Source organism: Panthera onca, chromosome A1, assembly GCF_046562875.1.
Source record: "Panthera onca isolate mPanOnc1 chromosome A1, mPanOnc1 haplotype 2, whole genome shotgun sequence".
Taxonomy (NCBI): Eukaryota; Metazoa; Chordata; class Mammalia; order Carnivora; family Felidae; genus Panthera; species Panthera onca.
The window spans coordinates 43,619,126-43,635,418 of record NC_138339.1 but is presented as its reverse complement, the minus strand read 5'-3'; the positions used below and the strand labels follow the sequence as shown (position 1 = coordinate 43,635,418).

At 46.2% G+C, this 16,293-nt stretch overlaps 1 protein-coding gene across 2 annotated transcripts in view; it reads left to right on the top strand.

Annotated features, from left to right (window-relative positions):
• Positions 1 to 9,201: 9,201 nt before the first annotated feature.
• ANXA6 (annexin A6) overlaps positions 9,202 to 16,293 on the top strand; it is a 51,678-nt gene continuing 44,586 nt past the window's right edge. For both annotated transcript variants that reach the window (XM_078445979.2, XM_078445977.2), the window contains exon 1: positions 9,202 to 9,333. The gene's annotated coding sequence lies outside the window, so the exon portion shown is untranslated. The remainder of the gene's footprint in view (positions 9,334 to 16,293) is intronic.

Sequence of the window (16,293 nt, the reverse complement as noted above, 5' to 3'; positions counted from 1 at the left end):
GGCTCAGGTCATGATCCCAGGGTGGTGGGATCGAGACCCGCTTAGGGTTCTGAGCTGAGCACGGAGCCTGCTTAAGATCATTGCACCATCTCTCCCTCTGCCCCTCCCCTGCTCGTGTTCTCTCTCTCTAAAATAAACAAATAAAAATAAATAAAATAAATAAATAAATAGAAAAGTGCTCTGGAGAAAGGATTAGGAAGGAATTTCTGAAGAAGTGCTATTTTAAGGAAAATCCACAAGAATAATGAGCTTCTATTAGTAGGCTTCCAGGCTTACAAGAAGAGCCTTCATTCCATGGAAATGGAATGTTTCAATAGAATTTCGAGTGAGTCACGGGATCTTGGAATCCTAGAAAGAGAATCTCAGAGTCACAGAATCTTAACCTCACAGAATCCTGAAACAAATACTTACAGATTCTTCAACAGTAAATGGAACCTTAGAATTCAATGTTAAAGGCTCAGAATCTTCACATAGAAGAACAAAGGGAATCTTTTTTTTTCAATTTTTTTTAATGTTTATTTCTTTTTGAGAGAGAGAGAGAGAGTATGAGCAGGAGAGAGGCAGAGAGAGAGAGAGAGGGAGGGAGACACAGAATCAGAAGCAGGATCCAGGCTCTGAGCTGTCAGCACAGAGCCCGACACGGGGCTCGAACCCACGAACCGTGAGATCATGACCTGAGCTGAAGTCACACGCTTATCCGACGGAGCCACCCAGGCGCCCCAAGAACAAAGGGAATCTTAAGAGATAGTTTACTTGCATCACCTTCTCTCTCCTATTGTACAGATAGTAACAGAACAAAACTAAAGAGTGCAGTCATAGAAGCCAGCCAGAACACTCACTTCTTATTATTAATAGATTAGGACTCCATACATTTAGTAAATAATAATAATAATAATAATAATAGCAACAATGTTTACATTTACTCTCATTACTATGTGCTAATTGCTGCTAAGCGATTTATATCCAACACCAAACTTGTGAAGTATATATTTTATAGTATATACTATAAAATTTATATTATAAATAATATATTATATTATTACCTTAATAGTTATATTATATTTATATTATATTATATTATATTATATATTATATATATAGTATATATAGTATATATATAGTATAATAGTTATATTATATTAATATAATATATTAATATTATATTAATAGTTTCTTAGTTATATTATAACTAAGAAAACAGAATCTCAGGGGGAATAAAAATGGTTAATGGTCACTCAGCTAGAATGCGGTAAGAACCCTAGGGCGTTTTTGCTTATTTGCGTTTTAATTTAAAGACTGTGCTCTAATGCACGGTACTACACAGCTTTTTTTCTAATTACAGCTGTTTTCAAGCCTCTTCCCAGTGACCCCAGCTTTCCTGTAACTTTGCCCTTAGGAGTAAAAGTACTCTCTTGGCTTGAGCTTGCTGTGGGGTGATAAACTTCCTGGAAGATCTGTAATACACTCTCATGTCAAAGAAGCCTTCTGAAGACCTAAATGTGCTGTTAAGCCTAAAAGAAGTGAGTTTGTTTACGGGATCCAAGCGACAGTATGACATCAGGAAACTTAGTTCCCGTCTGAGGTCAGGCACTAAATAGCTATGTTTTGGCAGCTAAGTGATGGAGCCTCCGTAGGTCCCAGGTTCCACGTCTCTTAGATGACCTTCTAGTGCCTGCCCTGCCTACCTCAACGGTGGAGAGATAATGCATGCAAACATGCTTTGTGACTTATGAAATAAATGTAAGGATCCTAAGGTTCAATGGTGTCTCTTCTACCTTGTGAGTGAGAGCGTGGTTGGATCTCCCTCAATGGAGGCCAATTTGGAAAGATGAGGAGCCTCAAAAAATATTCATTACTCTTTTACCTGGAATTCAAGTTTTAGGAAACAATCTCGGAGCCATGCTGAAAAATTCAGAATCAACCTAAATGTCTGACAACAGGCAATTAGATAAATAACTTATACTATTACCATATAATGGAATTTGATATAGTTACTTTAAATGTTTTGAAGAATATTTAATCACATAAAATATTGTTCATAACAAATTAAGGTATATCAGAGATAAAATAATATTCACAGTAAGTTCCAGGTTTTAACAAATGAAAGTATACATGAGTGGCACATAAGTGATCCATAAATGTTGCTATTATTATTATTATTGCTGTTGATGTTGTTATGTAATAAAAGAATGATATTAATCATAGTGTTAATGTAGGCTGTCTTTGGATTATAGGATTATGGCTTTAAATTATTTTCATCTTTTGATGAACTATCTATCTTTTGATGAACTATCTATAATGAACGCCTAATATTTTTCCAAGAGAAACAATAAAAATCATGAGAAAAGTGATTCTGTGACTTTTAAGCCTATTTTTTGTTTGCACTCTATTTCTCTATCTCTCCACCCGCTAAGTGACCTCTGCCCCAAACTAAGTGTCCTCGCATCCCTGAGACCTATAGCCAAAAATAATCTGTTTTGTGCCAAGTGGTTAGAAAGTCCTTGTGTTCTTCCCCACACAGAGGGACAATCCCCAAGTCTTTCGGGGGAATACCGGACACTGATATAGGCCTTTCTCGTAGGGGAAGAGGGTTTTTCTGGTGTTCATATGAACAGTCCTCCTGCCCCGGGACTCCTTCCTTTAACTAAACTTAAAAGTGAGACCCATCTTTGGGCACACTCTCCTGATGGAGGCCGGCAGAACTGGGACCTGCCAGCAGGTGGCAGTATCTACCCACTTGCAGCTCTCCAGAGGGCCGCCCAGAGATTTTGAACTTTTCTCCTGAAATCAGAGAAACTACCGCCCAGAGAGAGGGGGAAGACGGTCTGAAATCCCAGTGCATTGTTCTGGCCACACCTCCACACCACACTGTCTTTCTGTCTCACAAACATTTTGGAAGGGCCACTCCATATAGGAAGGGGCTTGGAACAGAACCAAAAAGATGAAGTCATGTCAGTATGTTTCCTTCCCATATTTGCCTCCTTCCAGGCTTTGTTCCCACCAGTCAGTGACAGTGTGTGACATATGCTTACTTGCTTCCTCCACAGCCCCTGGATGTTTATGTTGTTTCCTTTCTGTGTTTAAAAAATATGGTGTGGGACCTAAAAAGCTTTCTCTGTAATTCAAATTATTTTTCTTAGGACTGATTCCTAGAAATAAGATGACCCGTCAAAGAAAATGAGCAGTATATTAGCCTTGTTTCTGCAGCTCAGGGAATAAGGCCCTGGGCCCAGGCAGTCAAGGGGACCAGGCTTTCAATCCTGCCTCAGTCATCTGGGCTGACTTTGGGCAAATGCTGTATTTTCTCTGAACTTCAGTAATCTTTACCCCAAATTAAGGATACTAAGAGCCCCTCCACTTGTATACTAGATACTATTCTCGCTCCAAATATCGCTCCCCTCTCTCTTCCATTTCTTCACCCTCTATCTGGTCATTCCCATCAGCTCACAAACATGCTGTGATTTCACCAATCCTAAACAAAAAACAATCCAAAACTCTCCTTTTGATCCTCATCCCCCCACCAGGGATGCCCCATTTCCTTTGCTGGCCTTTGTGACAAAACTCCTGGAATAAGTAGTTTGCACTTGTTATGCTAAGCCTGTTCCTCTAAGGCCCTTGTCCCCAACACTCTACGGAATCTGCTCTCCATGGGAAAAGTTGACCTTCATAATACTAAATACAGTGATGGATTCTTGGGTCTTGTCCTACTAGACCTAAGAGTAGCCTTTGGCACAACTGACCACTCCCTCCTCCTTGAAGCCCTTTCATTCACTTGGTTTCCACAACACCACACCCCCTTGGGTTTCCTTGCACCTCACTGTGAGCTCTTTCCCAGGTGCCTTTGCTGGGTCCTTCTCCTCTTTCTGATTCTTACTGTAGGAGTGACCCTTGGTTCTCTTCCCCTTTGATGAGCTCATTGCTTTCTCTGGCCTTGAACAGTATTTATATGCCTGTAACTTTCAAATTTGTATCCCCAGCCCGACCTCTTTCTTGAATGCCAGACTTGTCTATCCAAATGGCTCTTAGACATTGCCTCTTGGATGTCCAACAGAAATCTTACGAAACTGGTCACAGACTTGAAGTCGATCTTTTTTCCCACTTTCACTCTCCAAATTTCTCCTCCTGCAATTTTGTTCATCAGAGTTCAGAGTAACTCCATCCTTCCAGTGGCTCAGGCCAAGATCCTTGAAATCATTCCTGACTCTTTTTTTCTGTCACCTTACATCCAATCCTTCAGGAAATCATGTTAACTCCACCTTGAAATATATCCAGTCTCTAACCACTTCTCACCAACTCTATGCCATGTTGGCTGAGCCACTAGCATTTCTCACTCAGATTACTACAAAAGCCTCCTAACAGATCCCCAGTGCCTACTCTTGCCCCCCATTAGTATTCAGTATCCTTGACACGAAATATATCAACTCCAGAATATATAAAGAGCTCTTACAACTGACCAGCAAAAAGACAACCCAATTTAAAGACAGGCAAAGGAAAAAAAAATTAAAACGGACGAAGGACATGAATAGACATCTCTTCAAAGAGGATGTGTGTACAAATGGCCAATCAGCACACGAAAAGATGTTCAGCATCATTAGTCATTAGAGAAATGCAAATCAAAATCACGAGATACCAAAAAAAGAAGGAAAAAAACAACTCAGCTACACTTCAGCTACAAAAAGAGAAAATAAAACCACAAGATACCATTTCAAACTGACCAGGACGGCATTAAACAAAAAATAAAAACCAGAAAATAACGAGGGTTGTCAAGGACATGGAAAACGCTTGTGCATTGCTGGTGGGGATATAAAGCGGTGCAGCTTCTGTGGAAACAGCTCAGCAGTTCCTCAAACAGTTAAATATAGAATTACCATACGGACTAGCAATTCCACTCTTAGTAAATACATAAGAGGACTAAAAACAAGTACTCAAACAAGGGTTGGTACACAAATGTTTATAGCAGCACTACTCACAATGGTCGAAAAGAGGAAAAAAGCTAAATGCCCATCAGCTGATGAAAGGATAAGCAAAGTGTGATATATCCACACAATCAAATACTATTCAGCCATAAAAAGAATGAAGTGGGGCTACATGTTGCAGCATTTAGGAACCTCGAGGCCATTATTGTGATGGTTAGTTTTACATGTCAACTTGACTGGGCTAAGGGATGCCTGGAGAGCTGATAAAACATCACTTCTGGGTGTGTCTGTGATGGTTAGCATATGAGTCACTGAGAGATTAGCATTTGGTACAGTATACTGAGTAAGGAACTGCCCTCACCAATGTGGTCTGGTCGGGCATCATGCAGTCCATCGAGGGGCGAATGGAACAAATGACAAATGGCAAAGAAAAGGCAAATGCAGCTCTCTCTCTCTCTCTCTCTCTCTCTCTCGTAAGTTTATTTATTTTTGGGAGAGAGAGAGAGAGAGAGAGAGAGAGAGAGCAGAGGAGGGGCAGAGAGCACCCCAAGCAGGCTCTGTGTACTTTGCCCAGAGCCTGATGCAGGGCTCGAACTCAGGAACCGGGAGAGGACGACCAGAGCCCAAATCAGGAGTTGGATGCCGAACCAACTGAGCCACCCAGGCGCCCTGCAGCTCTCTTCTTGGGTTGGGACGTCTATCTTTTCCTGCCCTCAGACCACCCCTCCACCCCACCCCCATTCTCAGGCCTGCAGACTCTAACTAAATCACACCCCTGGCTTTTCTGGTTCTCCAGTTTGCAGCCGGCAGTTTATGGGACTTGTCAGTTTCCATAACTGCCTGAGCCAATTCCTGTAATAAACCTCCTCCTATATATATCTATTTCTATATACCCTGTTGGTTCTGTTTCTCTGGAGAACCCTAATACGATTATGATAAGTGAAAGAAGCCGGACACTAAAGGCCACACATAATACCATTCCGTTTGTATGACCCACTCAGAATAGGCAAATCCATAGAGGCAGAAAGCAAACTGGTGGTTTCCAAGGGTTGGGGGAGGGGACACTGGAGATTGTTTAACAGGGTTTTCTTTTAGGGGGATGAAACCGGCTTGAAACCACGCAGAGCGGGTGGTTGCACAACAATGTGAAGGTCAGGTACTCAATGTCACTAAATGGTTCCCTTTAAAATGGCTGATTTTATGTTATGTGAATTTTACCTCCGAAGAAAGAAGAAAATAAACGTCCTGTCCCTCCTCTGTTCCACACCCTGCAACAGCTCCCCAAATGCCTCAGAGTAAAAGGTGAAGTCCTTACAAGGGCCCACAAGCCCCCTCCTCACCCCCATTTCATTGGGTCCCTCCTTATCTCTGCTCTCCTGATACTCCCCCTCCCCCTCCCTCCACTCCAGCCACACTGGCCTCCTTGCTGTTCCTGGAACATTCCAGGCCTACTGTTGCCTCCAAGCACTTGCTCCAGCTGTTTCCTCTGCCCGAAGACACTCTTCCTACAGCTTGGCTACCTTCCTTACCTCTTCCACGCTGTCGTTCACGCTGTTTGGCCCCTGCCGAATACCCTACAGAATACTGCAACTTCCTGTTATCCTGGGAACCTTCACCTGCTTTTCCTTCTTTTTGTCCACAGCACTTGTCACCCGCTAAGATACTGTCATGTCTGCTTATCGCGTATCTGTCTCCCCTCTGCTGGAACGCAGAGGCCAGGAGGGCAGAGATCTTCATTTTGTTTGCTGATAAAGCTCTGAAAATAGTACTTGGCCCATAGCAGGTGCTGAATGAGGATTTACTAATGAATTGGGGAGATGAAATGTAACATCACAAGCAAAGCTCTTACAACACTGCCCAGCTCACCGAAAATGCTCAGTGAACGGCAGCTACTATTTATGATGCTTGAGGAACCCCAACCTCCACTCTGGGGCCCCTTTATAATCTGTCTAAGAAGGTATGGCCTCATCTACTAGAAGATCTGTTAAAACAAAAACAAAATCCAGCCAGGTATATTTGAAGATCCAGTTGGCTTCATTAAATAATTCACGAATTGGGCAATGTCCCACGTAGGAGGCAGAGGGGAGCCTGGAAGAGTTGTACAAAATGGAAGGTTTTTATAGAAGGAGGGTGAGCAAGAAAGTTATTAGCAAAAGAAAAGGGGTGTTCCAGGCAAGGTGGCTTTTCCTTAGGGAGAAAAGCAAGGGGTCTTATCCTGTAGATCATCTCATCTTTCTTTGGGGGGTCTCCGTGGCAGATTCATTGGCACTGATTGAAAAATTCCTGACTGACTGGTGAAGCCTACATTTCTGGGGGAGGTTGAAACGGGTTAGGTATTAATCCCCAAGCCATGGTTTGTGACTTTAGCCTCAATGACACCATGGTGGGCCTGTGGTTTTATTTTTAACAGATCTCATTATAAGGCAATTATTTTAATTTCTTCTTAGTCTCCCACTGGATTCTATTCATCTTTCTGGTCAACATCACTCTCACCTGGATGCCTAGGTTGGGTCCATCTGCTGTGGGCCAGCATTGTATTTTATAGTTTACAGATCACAAGTGTCCAAACTTCTTTGTAACAATGACCTAACTGTTTGTCTTCTGTGAGAGTGGATGCTCCATGAGGGCAGGTCAGGGCCCCCACTTCCTATTTGCTCCCTTCCATCTCCCAGCTCAGTACCTGGCATGCAGCAGGTACTCAATAAGTGTTGTTGGGGGAACGAATATGTTGGGGAGGAAAAACATCCTCTGCCCTTCAAGATCCTTCTAGCTAGACTAAGAATCAAATTGACATGAGACAGATTAACGGGAAAAAATCAAATTTAGTTTCATACATAAGGAATCCACATAAACATGGAAATCCCAAAGGCACTGAAGCTATGCAACACTTATATGAGCCTGTTATGAAGATAAGTTTCTTAGGCTAATTGGAATGTCTTGTTAAAAGCTCTCTTCTTGGTACAGGCTCTTTCCAGTGTAAATTTAGGCAGTTGAGGGGGAGGTGGAGAGCTTTCCTTGAATCTGCTGGGTATGGATTGCTTTTAACTCAAAATAATCTTTATGCCACAGTCACCCATCTTGGAGCAACCTGCCCTTGGCGCCTACAAATAGATGGAAGGACATACTTTCCACCCAGGTCTCCTTGTAGAATTCTTAGAGGACTCTGAACTGGTGACAGATTGAGGACAACCATTGGAAAAAGCTTTTGGTCATCCCTATCTTTTGTATGAACAAATTGATATTTAAAGCAGTTACATGTCTTGTCCATGCAAACTCAGCAGGTGAGTGGGGAGCCCAGGGTTGCCATCTGTCCATCTTTTCACCCAAGCAGAACTTTTTTTTCTTTTTAAAAAATATTTTTTAATGTTCACGTATTTTTGAGAGAGAGACAGAGTGTGAGCAGGAGAGGGGCAGAGAGAGAGGGAGACACAGAATCTGAAGCAGGCTCCAGACTCTGAGGTGTCAACATGGGGCTCGAACCCACGAACTGTGGGATCATGACCTGAGCTGAAGTCTGACGCATAACTGACTGAGCTACCCAGGCGCCCCACTGAGGCAGATGTGTGGGGGATGGGAGATACTACTGAACTTTATTGTAGGACCACCTCCTCCAGGAAGTCTTTACAAATATCCTGGGGAACAACATTCTTAATTTCTTCTGTATTCTCAAATAGTTTATTGTTTTTTATGTTCTAGAATTTTCCACACAGCCCTGGATTTTAACAGCTGGTCTTTTTGCCTTTCCTGTGAACTATGCACTCCCCAGAGTCAAGTTCTAATAAGTGTCCCTCTGGAGTCTCTGAGGCCGGGTTCAAATCCCAGCTCCACAACTTACCGGCTGTGCCACGTTGGTCAAAGACCTGGACGTCTCTGGGCTCTCCTCCGAAAAGTGGGTAAGTAATGTCACGGGTATGATGGGGCTACTGAGGAATGTAATCTGACCAGGCAGATAAAGTGCATGGCCTCAATTTTGTCAAGTCTCAATGTTCGGTTTCTCAGCAAAGTTTTGGCAAGTAGTAGCAATTTGGGGGAGAAATGTCCAGCTCAGGGAATTGGAAGCCCTGACTTCTGGCCTTGAGTGGCCTTGGCCAAATCCCCCTACTTTCTCTAGGTCTTTGCGGGGGTCTGAGCACTGACGTAGGTTCTCCGGGCTGTGGGGCTGGGCCGCTCCGGGCTGGTGACATTCTAAGATTCCAGGAGCGAATGAACTTGGGGGGTGGGACTGGGGGAGAGGAGGCGGGGCGAGCCCGATTGGCCTTCGCGCGCCACGTGTCCTGCGGGGGAGCAGCCGCCCGCTGTCCTCCCGGCCCGCCCCGCGCTGCTGCTCCTGCTCGGCTAACGGGCTCCCACCCTGCGAGCTCCGCGTCGCGACCGCGCGTCCGTCTCCCAGTCCGCTACAGGAAGCCTCCGCCGCGCGGTGAGTGGATTGAGGCCGGAGAGGGGATCGCTTCGAGGGATTCCCCTTCCTGAGGGCCGCAGGGACGCGGGGACGAGCAATAAACGCCCAGTCATTGCTGACCTGTGCCTCCCGCGAGGCTCCTGGGAGGGGTGCGGGCAGGTGGAGGGCGCGGGCAGGTGGGGAGCGGCGGCGGGGCGGGAACGCGAGGGCGCGGTAACCCGGGAGGGTCGCGGGCTGAACGTGCCTGGGGGAACGCAGTGGAGCAAATTTAGAGCCGCGAGCGTAGAAGCAGAGGCGAAGGCGCTCTGGCTGGGGGAGGGGAGAGCAGGAGGGGAAAGGAGGGGAGGAGAGGGGCGGGCGAACAGACCTGCAGCGGGTGTGGTCCAGGGGCTGGGGGCAACCCGGCAGACGCAGAGCCGGGTGCTGGCCGCGCTTTGAGAGGGGGCGGGGGCTGGAGAGACTTAGAAGATCTAGGGTTGGGGACAGCTGGACGGGGATCTAAGGACCTGCAGGGAAGGGTGTGGCTGAGGCCAAACGGAGACTGAGGCTGCAGGAAGAGTCATATCGTCCAGCCGCTGGTGCAGCGATTTGTGGGTGTTGTTGGAAAGAAGGCTCTGTGTGCAGACCGATGGGGGGGGGGGGGGGCTGGCTTGTTCACACCCCAGGGACCCGCCCGTCCCCTTTGGATCACCGCTGGCCTAAAGGAGACTTGGAGCTGGGCTCTAAGGACGGAGGCCCCACCCTTCTTTCTGCTCTCCGGAAGCCCATTTTAGGCCTAACCAAAGCTCTTGGGGCTTCAGATAACTCCCAAAATACCCGCATGGGACTGAAATACCCTGAATCCAATCCCAGCTTCACCATCAACTTTCAGTGTGACCTTGAATCCGTAGCTTTCCCTCTCTGAGCCTCAAGTTCCTTTTCCAAGTCGAGAGCTGATAAACTCAGACCCTCTTGGTGGAAATGATGGGTATCGTTAAAATTGATTTATTTGTCAGCTGCAAAGAATGATTGCAAGTTTGGGAAGTCTTGATTACAGGCTTGGGAAGCCTGGGCGACCCTTGTAAGCCCTGTAAGGGGAAGGGGTGGGGGTGGGGGCTTTTGCTAAGAGAATCCAGCCTTTGCTTCCTCCCTCCCCTTCCTTTTCTCTAAACCCCCTTGGGTCTTCCTGACAATTCCAAATTTGGCCATATGGCTCCCGGGTTGGTGAAAGGACTCTGGTTTCCTCCTTCTGCTCTTTTCCCTCACTTCCCCCGCCCCACCCAAAGCACACCTTAAATTGCTAGCCCACTGACCCAGGAGGGATATCCTGTCCTGCTTGGCCCTTCCAGGTGAATGATCCATCCAGCTGCAGCTCCTGCAGACCTTGCCCTTCCAGCTGGCAGGCCTGTGCCATGCAGAGGGCACTGGCCTGGGAGTCATGGAAAGCAGGGTTACAGTTCCAGGTGCTGGAGGGGTCCTTGGGCAAGGCCCTTCCCTCTCTGGGGCTTAGTTAACCATCCGTAGCAAAGGCTGCTTGACTGGCTGTCGCTTCCAGCGCTGGTGTTCTAGGATTCAACTGTTCTAAGACTTAGGATTCTGGGAGTTGGGTGGGGCCAGGGAGGGAGGCACAGGCCTGCATCCCCCTCTGCAGCTGTGACAGTCACTCATCCATCTTTCCTTGCCTTCCACCCTTTGTTCCCAAGGCACTGGCTGCTCAGATTCAGAAAATATTTGCGGTTTCTGAGTAAGGGCCATAGCTCTTGCTGGGGCAGAATGTGGACACCAGTGTGCAAAGGAGGGGGGCTGTCCTTTGGAAGTGCGGAACCTTGCCTATTGGAGCTGACCCCTGGGACGGGGCGGGGGAGTTCTGCAGTGTTGGGAAGCTGCCAGCCTCTGGAGCATCTGCAGTGCAGCACCCAGCAGGAGCCTTGGGCCACCAGGCTCCAGCCTCAGCCCCAGCCTCTGAGTAGCTGGGGCCCTGGGCACATCTACCCTTCTGGGCGTTAGTTCCTTCCTCTGTAGAGGGGTAAGAGATGTGTCCAGGGCATCCAGCTGGTAGAATGGGTGCAGGCTGCATGACTCCTCATGTTGTATTATTCTAGGATTTTCTGGGGAGGCCCAGTGGTATCACTTAGCCTCACCCCACCCAGCTTCTCCAAGATACTTCCTGGGTGGGGACAAAGTGCAGGATGTGGTCTGTACCCTGATTTCTGAGCATGCAAGTCCGGGTCTTGTCCTCACACCTGCCCTCCCTGCACCTCCACAATGGAGGAGACAGAGTCTTTGGGAAGGGAGGACTGTTATGCTTATAAATTTCTTGGCTAGGCATCCAGCCACTGCATTTCCTTTCCTCCTGGGATTGAGAAGCTCCCACAGAGACTGGCTAGGGAGAAATGACTGTCTTTGGGTTCTTTGAGCTTCAGATTGCCCTCCTGTAAAATGAGGAGGAGGTTGATACCCTCCTGAGATTATAAGACAGCAGCTGTGAGAGCTCCTTGTAAACTGCAGAGTGCTGTGCCCAGAGAAGCAAGTGCTACCGTTGTCATCTCAGAAGGGTGTGGTGCTTGAGAAGTCAGGTGACCTGAGCCTCAGGTTCCTCATCTGTAAAACGGGTGTCCTGGTGCATCTGAAATAATAATAAAATCGTAACCTGCATTGTTTATTGAACCCTTCCAACTTGTCAGGCTCTGGCCGAAGCCTTGATATATTACATGCTGTTACCATGCCTATTTTGCAGACGTGGGAAGTCAGCCCTCAGAAGTTTAGGGAAGAAATAATACTAACGTCTAACGTTGTGTTTCCTGTGTGGCAGGGCCACTTCGAGGCTCTAGATGTGTCTTCTTTCTGTCCTCACCAGCACTCCTCTGAGCTGGGCACTCTTTTTATCCTGTTTTGCATATGAGGCTAAGTACTTACCCAAGGCCAAACAGCTCCCAAAGTGCAGGTCAGGCTTCACTGTCAGGCAATGGGGCTCCAGCGTCTGTCCCATTAGACACTACACATTGCTGTCTCACAAAAGTGACCTGAACTGGGGTTCAAACCCAGGCCCATCCAATTCTAAACCTGGGGCAGCCCGAGGATCTCCTGGGGACTTGCCCAACCCTGAGATCAAGGGTTCTGGGTCAGGAGAGGGAGAGACACTGCTCTCTAAGAAACCCGAGTGCCTCCAGCTGGGGGGGTGTGCCCAGGCACAAGGCCAGGAATGGCATTTCCCCTGGCTTCATCAAAGGCTTGCTCCCCGAGGACTGTGGGGCTGATCCTGGTGTCTTCCTGTAGGCTGGGGGAGGAGCCATCAGGAAAAGGGGAAGGGAAGGATATCGATTTTATAGGCCAGGGGCCGCTGAAGTTGGGTGCACACATCCTGGGGGGCGCGAAGATGATTTTCTGGGGTACAGGAAGAGACAGGCCTCTTCTTACATATGCCTTTAATCTCATGCTTACAAAATATATTTTTATCGTGATGAATGCTCAATTTTTTGTTGTTGTTGTTTGTTACTGGTGGTATATGAGACCAAAACAATTGAGGATTACTGCACTAGATTGCCAGCTTTGTGTGGGTGGGAGACTCATCGGTCTCAGTTTTTATTCTACCCCCATCTCCAGCCAATGGACAAGCTCAGTAAATATTTTTTGAAAAATGAGCCCCTGCTGCATCACTAGGTTTTCTTAGTGACATTGGGCAAATTATACTTAACCCCTCAAGTTATTTCCTCTCCTGGCTATATAATGAGGAATTAAGCACAGTTTGAAAACCACTAGCCTGGATGTCCTCTTATTGTATGATTTTTTTTACCCCCAACGGGGTCACTAAGAAAGTATTAAAACAGCTCAATGTATTTCACCCAACAATCCTTATGAGTCATACCCTATGCTAAGGGGTACAGCAAAGAAGCAGGAACAGTCATTTTTAAGAAACAGTAAAATCGTGGGGCGCCTGGGTGGCTCAGTCAGTTAAGCGTCCGACTTCGGCTCAGGTCACGATCTCGCGGTATGTGAATTCGAGCCCCGTGTCGGGCTCTGTGCTGACTGCTCAGAGCCTGGAGCCTGTTTCAGATTCTGTATCTCTCTCTTTCTCTGACCCTCCCCCATTCGTGCTCTGTCTCTCTCTGTCTCAAAAATAAATAAACGTTAAAAAAATTAAAAAAAAAAAAAAGAAAGAAACAGTAAAATCGTGATTCAAAAGATATAAAAATGATCATGTGCCAAGATTTTATTCTACTAACTTACTAATGACTGGACAGGCAGATGTTAAAACCAGCTTGAAAGAGAATCAGTAGACACTTTTTTTAAAAGGAATTTTCAAATGGAGGCAAACTGGTTTTTCCGGCAGAAGGAGAGGGGAATTAATTAGACCTTTATCAGATAGAATAGTATGAGGGTGTCTGTAAGAATTATTTTATATTACCACCATTTACCTACAAATTACTGAGCTGTAAAATAACTCAAAGACAGACTGGAATCAGATAACCCGGAGGGTTTGAGGTAGATTTTTTTCCTAGAATACCTTGGAGGAAAGCAACCTCCCTCTATTTGAGGAGTGGTAAATCCAAATGGTTGACCCAAGCCAGTCTAATATAGGTGATTTCTGAGTACTATGGGGGGTTCAGAGGCAAGAGAAATCCCTCCTGGCTTCCTGGAAGAGTTGGAAGAATCACCTAGAAAAGTTTTTAAAAATTACCAAAGCCTACGCCTCACCCCAGAAACCAATGCGTCAGAATCTCTAGGCATTGACCTTACACTTTGGTAAATTGGAAAAACTCCCCAGGTGGCATTAATGAAGCCAGAATTGAAAAGCACTGGTTTTGATGCTAGAAGGCTGGATAGAAAATGCTGGTAGAAGGGGTTGTGTGGGCTTAGTGGGGAAGGAGTGTGGTGGTGGGTGAAGGAGAGAGAGGGGAAGACAAATCAGGAAGGATGTCGTGAGCCTTGGATGCTGAGCTAAGATGGCCTGCATTGAAAGGGGTCCCTGGGGACAAGTGGACAAGGAGTGACCTGGCCCAAGTTAGAGTCCCCAGGCCCTAGGGGCACAGAGGTCTGGCTGAGTGTTTGTGTGACCTTCCAAGTTATTTTTTGATTATTCTCACATTTACTTCCCCCACACACCTGGTTTTACCCCCTACGCTCAGCGTTGCCACCCTCCCTGAAAGCGCTCTGTCTTCCTCCAAAGTAGGCAAGACATCTTTGGAGAACAGAAATGCTTTTTTCTTATGCTGGTGTTTCTGTTCAGTCTGACATCTCCTGTCCCCTCTATCTGCTTTATTCCCTTGAAGTCCAGACTCCTGATTGTGCACATCTATCAGCCTGAACCCCTAACATGCGTCTTATAACTGTATATATGTGGCACAAATGCAACAGAAAAGGACAAGGTAAAAAAAAAATTGAGAAAGTTGTAGTTTTTGTCCTGTACCTCAATGGCTTGAAGTGTACCCCACTTTGGAGACCACTGCTCTGCAACGGTGACCTTGATAACAGAAGCCAAATGTGTAGTAATTACACTTACTACACATTTAATGTGTTCCTGGCCATGCTGAGTATTTTACCCACCTTAGTTTATAGAATTTTCACCAAAAACCTTAGGATATTAGCATTTCCCAGATGCAGAAACTGAGTCAGAGAGAAATGACAGAACTTGCCATAGGTCATGAGCTAGGAATTTTCTGGAATGTCTGGAGTTTTTTCCCCTTTATAAATGTTGGTTTGTTTATTTATTTATTTATTTATTTATTTATTTTAATGTTTATTTTTGAGAGAAAGAGGCAAAGTGTGAGCCAGAGAGGAGCAGAGAGAGAGAGGGAGACGTAGAAACCAAAGCAGGCTCCAGGCTCTGAGCTGTCAGCACAGAGCCCAACACGGGGTTTGCACTCACGAACCCGTGACCTGAGCCGAAGTCAGACGCTTAGCCGACTGAGCCACCCAGGTGCCCCTGATGTGTCTGGATTTGAACTCAGGCCATGCCTGCAAAGCCTGCATTCTTGATTACGATGCCACTCTGCTTCCACTGTAAATGTTTGGTTTTATCATAATAAAAGCTACCATTTATTAAGACTTTATTCTGTAATAGGCACTGTGCTTAGGGCTCTTCATCTGCTATTTCATTTATTTACCAGTACTTGGAGATAACTTTTATGTGCATTCTGCAGATATGGAAATTGAGATTCAGTTAAGGTAGTTTACCTAAATCACACACTGGGGGTGGAGCTGTGACTCCCAGCAAGGTCCTACCTGAAAGCCCATGCCTCTTGCATGATTTGGCAAGACCCTTCCCCTGTCCAGCTTGTGGTTTCCCAGGTCTTGCACTTGGGCAGTGGTAAGCCATAAGTCCTGCCAGCTCTGGTGTGTTCTCTACCCTAGAGCATTCCTCCTGGAATCAGTCTGGAGCTCCCAAAGGGGAAGGAAGGAAACTTGATGGCTTGCAGGCTAAAGGACTAAGGCAGGGGGGTAGCCAGAGTAGCAAAAAGCCACTGGGAGACTCTACCCTTGAATAGATTTAAAAAAAAAAAAAAATTGGGGGGATGCCTGGGTGGCTCAGTCGGTTAAGTGTCCGACTTTGGCTCAGGTCATGATCTCATGGTCTACGAGCTCAAGCCCAGCATCGGCCTCTGTGCTCACAGACCAGAGCCTGGAGCCTGCTTTATATTCTGTGTCTCCCTCTCTCTGCCCCTCCCCAGCTTTTGCTCTGTGTCTCTCAATAATTATTTAATTATTAAATAATAACTAATAATATTTATTATTTATATAATCACATATTTATTATCAGATAATATTTAATAATTAAATAATAATTAAAATAATTATTTTTTGAGAGAGAGAGAGGCATGCACCCACATAGCAGGGGAGGGGCAGAGAGAGAGGGAGGGAGAGAATCCCAAGCAAGCTCTGCAGTCAGCACAGAGCCTGACACAGGGCTCGACCTCACAAACTGTGAGATCACAACCTGAGCTGAAATCAGAAGTCAGATGTTTAACTGACTGAGCCACCCAGGTGCCCACCCCCCGCCCC